This window comes from Suillus paluster (genome assembly GCF_016628075.1).
Source record: "Suillus paluster strain FC165 chromosome Unknown EDB91scaffold_193, whole genome shotgun sequence".
NCBI classification, from domain to species: domain Eukaryota; kingdom Fungi; phylum Basidiomycota; class Agaricomycetes; order Boletales; family Suillaceae; genus Suillus; species Suillus paluster.
In genome coordinates, this window is record NW_024537753.1 from 40978 (window position 1) to 46784 (window position 5807).

Sequence of the window (5807 nt, forward strand, 5' to 3'; positions counted from 1 at the left end):
TGTACATAAAACAACAATTCTAGAATCGCAAACACTCACTAAAATGAGGTACATATACTGTCCTCGCATGTCTCCACTTGTCTCCACTTGTTTGCACCTCATTCTCGCTTGTCACTGCATGTCCCTGCATGTCTCCACTTGTTCCTGCTCGTTTGTGCTGTTCTCACTTGTCTTTGCTTGTTTCACACTTGTCTCTGCGACACCTGGCTGCACATGTTCGTTTTCACCTGTCGGCGCTCATTTATACACATTTATACACATTTTTGTTTCCCGGCACTTGTCTGCCACTGTATATAGGTGTGTATTCGATGATCTTATATGTATGTTCATTACTTACAAATGTTTTCACATGTTTTCAATGCTACCATTCACGCTCATTCGACATTCAACCACACATCTATGCTCATCTTGACATGTCTCAGGCTGTGCTTGTCTGTATTTGGCATCTTCAAGTTGTGCAATAGGTTCAGTTCCTCTGCACTTGTCTGCATGTTTTTACTTGTTTCCGCATGCTGCCACTCACTTTTGCTTGTCTGTACTTATTTTCACATGCTGCCACTCATTTGTGCTGTTCCTGACATAGCGCCATCACATGTCAGCTGAGGAGATCAAGCGGATCGAGAAGCTTGCCAACAGGTTTGACACTGCACCCTCTCACACCTTACCTGCACCATCTTGCACTCTCACACTTGCTCACAACTTTATGCATGTCTGTGCATGTCACCACTCGTTCCCAGCAATATAGGTATATTTTTTTAATCTATGTTTGTATGTACATTACTTACTAGTATTTTCATTGTGCACCTACCGCCACTCATTTTCGGTTGTCCCATCTTCATTTGTATGTGTTACCCGCAGGTAAACCCCACACAGGTGCAGGTACAGGTCCAAACTCATCATACCCACCAAAAACCCATACCCATCAGTGCAGGTGCGGGTTTTTGCTGGGTACAGGTGCGGGTATGGGCTCCAGTACCCAGGGGTTTACCCATGCAGATCCCTAGCGAGAAATGGGAGCTGATAAGAAAATATATATCTCAGTCTCGGGAAATGGACTTGGTAGTACAACTATAGTAGTACCTGATAAGAAAATATTGTTGAAGTTCGAAGAGTCCGAGACAGTGAAGATGGCTGAAGCGTAAGATACAAGCGAAACCAAAAGTGGTCTGAGTGAGCAACACTTTGACATTGGCTGCAGCTCGTCCATATTGCAATGTGTTGTTTGCTACAATACGTATATTTTTCATCTCTATGCTAACCTACTATAAGAAGTCAATTACTTTTGTATGAACATCTCAGCTCCTTCAGAGACTGAGATGTAAGCCCCAGTTATTTTTCCCATTACTTTACATTGCTAATGAGCCATAGATACTTTGTTTCTTATCAGGTACTAGACTCGTACAATGACCTCCTTCAGAGACTGAGATATACTTTGTTTCTTATCAGATCGTCCCATCCCGCTCGTTACCATTCACTTTAAATATATCTAAGGGTATGTTAGCTCTAGTTGTAACATAAAGCGGGGACTTCGACTTACATCTCAGTCTCGGGAAACGGACTGAGATGTTTGGTCTGACAACTCGTAGTTTTAAGGTAGTTAGCATAGTGATAAGTAATAAAGTGTAACATAGGAAATAGACAGTTACTTATTAGATTCTGGGACCGATGTCACTTCGTTGTAGGTTGCACAGTCGGCTAGCACTCGCAATGTCTCACTCTGACATCTCCTGCTCGGACTTCGATCCGGACTTCAACAGTCGAATGACTATGTATCACCTTTAGCTGTGAGGCATTGAGGACAAACAGCTGTAGGTTCGCAGTTGACTCGGAGGCGAAGCTGAGCCCGTAAATTAAAAAGCTCCGAGGTGGAGGATCGTTCGAGAATTCAGGCGACAAACAAGGGCAAACCTGCCTGCACATCTTCAATATCGCCACGTGGTGTACATCTCCCAGAAATTTGCGCCAACATATTTTCGTATCTTCTCCACATGGCCCTAATTTTTCCTGATTTTTAGGATGATGTGGTGAAGTGTCGCGAGACAAGTTAAGGTTTCTCGTACATAATAAATTGTTTCCTATTCTACTCATATGTCGCCAAAGCTCACAAAGTCATACACGACATTGCCTGTGGAGCAGGAAATGCGGGCGCTAATGTCTCTTACACAGTAGCTACTAGAACCAGAGGTGATACAATGCAAACTGTGTAATGTGATACAGTATGGTAGCCTCGTCATCGAATGCTCAATCGCCTTGCAAAAGCTCCGAGGTGCGATCTTGCTCACGACGCGACTTTGGTGGTTTCACCACTAGGTCTGCTTGTTGCCTACGAACACAAATCAGAGGGTGAGCTGCACAACTCCCACTGACACTCACAAACGCATCCGCAACAGCAACTTGCGGTTTGTGCTTTGTATCTCAGTAGCAGTCTTCATGGCATGCGCGAATAGCTCGGCCCTATGATCCACCTTCCTCGCTTTCAGGATCTGTGGCGTGAATGATGTCAGTAATCTCCCCATAACTACGTCTGGAATTTTCACTGGCCTTGTTCTGGCTGTCAACTCGCCCTTGAATCTGGCCGCTTTGAATGAGCGCGACTACCTCCTTCTCAACCTCCTCGACTGTCCAGCCGAATGCGGCGCTCATTCGGTCGAGGCGAATGGTCTGGAATGGCTGGAAGTAAAGGACCACCGCGACGTTGCGAATGAGGTTTGTCAGGTCATACACATGCGAGTAGAGGTGAATGTCCAAATAGTGGCGTGTCTTACGGACGAAAGATAAATAATGTTTCAGACAATAAAACATACGTGGAAAGAACATACCGAGTATCGCTCAAGAAGCTCCAGGACGCTTTTAAAATCACTTGAGAGATATGACTGGATCAAATCTCGAACATAAGGCTCTTGTTCAATGTACGCAGAGAAAATAGGGTTGCCCGTAAGTTGAGACTTAATTGCAGATCGCGACATGCTAGCAAGAGCGCATAGAGTCCCATATACTGCAAAGTCACCAGGAGCGACAATCTAGAAGGAACATAAGCCAAAAGTTGGCTGTAAAGAGAACCTCGCTTGCCTTGCCAATCCAATCGCCAAGAGAATCTGGAGAGCCGATCTTCAGGAAGAAATGGGCAGCTTTCTCGTAGTTGACTTGTCCTAGGTGGAACAAAGCCATTGCAAAGTCCAGCTTAGATTGTACCTGGTCGCGCTCCGCTGATTTTTTAGGTGGAGCGGCAACTGAGCTATTGTTGGAACCGGCAGCGACGTTGGCTGCTGCTGTTGCGTTTGCCGTATCAAGTGCACCTTCCGCTTTAAAGACGTAGGAAGATATATGTGCGTAATTGCGTTGCTCGATCACAAGCTGTGGGAGACATGAATGACCGGATGGTAATATCAATAAACTAGAAGCTACCTCTAGTACAGAAAGACACATATCAAGGACATGCTGGCTAGTTGAGCAGAACTCCCTTGATTTCGTATAATGTTTGAGTGCTTGGGTATAATCTCCAGTGGCGCGGTAGAAGTCACCGAGGTCCCTGTGACCCATCTGATGGAGAGAGGTATTATAGTGCCTCTACAAGATTCAAGATGCTGGCCGTACCCTTATGCTCTCTTTGATCATATTGTTAGAATATGTCTTCAGCTCAACCTCTAGCTTGGTTTTCTCCGCTTGATTCTTCTTCGCAACCTCTTCACACCACACCGTGTTCACTGAGCACAGGTCACTAGTGGAAGGTACCTGCACCTCCGGCAGGTCCGCCACAGCATCATATGCATTCATCGCAGTCTGATAAAGGGTTGGATCGCGAAGCACCTCGATCTGCGCGAACGCCAGCTTCAACGCCTGTGGCGCCAAAGTTGGACATGTTGAGATAATGTGCACAAGCCTGTCAAATGCAGTGCGACCTGAAAGAATAGGAAGCCTTAATCTAAGCACCAAACCAAGAGGGGTGTTAATATCATACCAGAATATCCCAAGATGTATGCGTCTAGATCAAAAGGATGAGCATCGTCCACTGGTCGAATCCGTCTCCTCTGGACTGCAGGAGGTTGTAATAGGGAGTTTTCGTTTTCAATATAATCAATTTCCATCCCTAAGACAGTTGGGTAGGAGACGGAGGTGGTCAAGTGTCGATTGCAAGTCCTGGTATGCTACAATGTTTCAACTAATATAGTGTTCCGTAGGACTTTCATCAGTCGAGGGCCCTTGGCACAGTTGGTAGCGCGTACGCTTCGCAACCGTGAATGCGTAAGGTCGTGGGTTCAACTCCCACAGTGTCCAGTGTTTTTAGTCTTTGAATCGCGAATTCAGCTGTTACCTCTGCGAGTGGGCGGATGTAAAGGTTGATTTTTGCACCATTTCGTAACGTGACTACTAGGTGAGAGTAGATGCTGCGAGACCATCGAGCCTTTCTCAAGTCTTCACTCGTTACGACACTAAGCACAAAGGCTGTAGCTTTATTTGAGCGGCCTTAAGCACCTTGTCACGTAGAGACATGCACATCTGGCCAACGGGCCGCCTCCGCAGAGGTGGAACATATGAGTTGAGGGGCAAGTCCTGTGGTGCTGCGCAATGAGATGCATCACACACTGGACAGTACTTCCCATCAACAGTTGAAGGTCGGTTACATAAAAAAGGTAGAGCAATACTAGCTACTCGAATCTTTTCCAGGCGTGCTTCTCGAACTCTTTTAGCTTCGCTCGCTTGGTCGGGCTGCAGGGTAAAGGACGTCAAAAAACTGCGCTCAAGATCTACGCGAATACTCACAGGACGGGTACGCGAGGCTCAATGAGGGCTCGTTGTTGCATGCTCCGGAAGCGATCACGGAATAAGTTACCTTCAGGCTGATAGGAGACTATCAGGGATGTCGATGAAACTGGTGCGGTCAACACACCTTCAGCGTTCGCAAATTTTCGCTTAGATCCTCCCCAATCTGAACCTCGATGTCATTTTCAGGAACTTTATATTTCCCTAGCCGTTGACCAGCTAAGCCTTTCCGAAGCTTCATCTTCAGCGCCAACTGTCTTGCCAATCGCGCTTCATTTTGTCGCTGGCCAATTTTCTCCGCAGTTGAGCGGAGAGATTTGGCCAATGGTATCGTAGCAAGCATCTTTTTTCTTGCCGCTTTTTCTGCCAAAGCTTGCTTCTAGTGGAAGATCAGCGACGGTAGTAAGAAAGAGACAAAAGGCTTACTTCCTCGCGCAATCGCAGCGCCTTTGCTCGTTGCTGCTTAGTTTTACGTACTGATGCCTTCTTGGGTACAACTGCATCCTCCTGCGTGACTGGTTCACCGTCGTCTGCGGGTGTCTCGTCCAACGTCATTCCAAGTGGAAGGCCCTCTGTTTCATCTGCAACAAGTGCACGTGCATCAGCAACCTTGCGTCGAACTTCGGCTAATCGATCCGCTTCTTCTTGTCGACGCCGCTCTACCTTGCATGCCTCCATAATAAGCTCATCGTGTGCAGCGGCAGGGGGATTGTATGATGACCCTTGATGTGGCTCCAACAAAGCAGGAACATCTATGACGTCGCGGGGATGAGATAACTCCGGGCGCTGTGAATGTCGTCAGCAAATTCCTGACGGTAACGAAGGGAGGACTTGCCTTAATATTAGGCTTCTTCGTATGCTCTAATCCATCAGCCACTTCTTCTATCTTCTCGGCAGTCCATGGGTCGTAAGAGCCACTGTGTTTCACAGCAGCGCTGACATCGATTAAAGCACTTCCTGCACCAAACTCTGTGTGATCCATGACCGCATTAAATGGACCCTTTCTGGGACGTTTTGCGATGCGAAGAAGGCGCTCCTTGTCAGCC

At 46.9% G+C, this 5807-nt stretch overlaps 1 non-coding gene across 1 annotated transcript; it reads left to right on the plus strand.

Annotated features, from left to right (window-relative positions):
• Positions 1 to 4194: 4194 nt before the first annotated feature.
• On the plus strand, positions 4195 to 4275 carry EDB91DRAFT_t121. The gene has a single exon. It is a non-coding gene; the product is annotated as a tRNA-Ala (tRNA).
• Positions 4276 to 5807: the final 1532 nt, after the last annotated feature.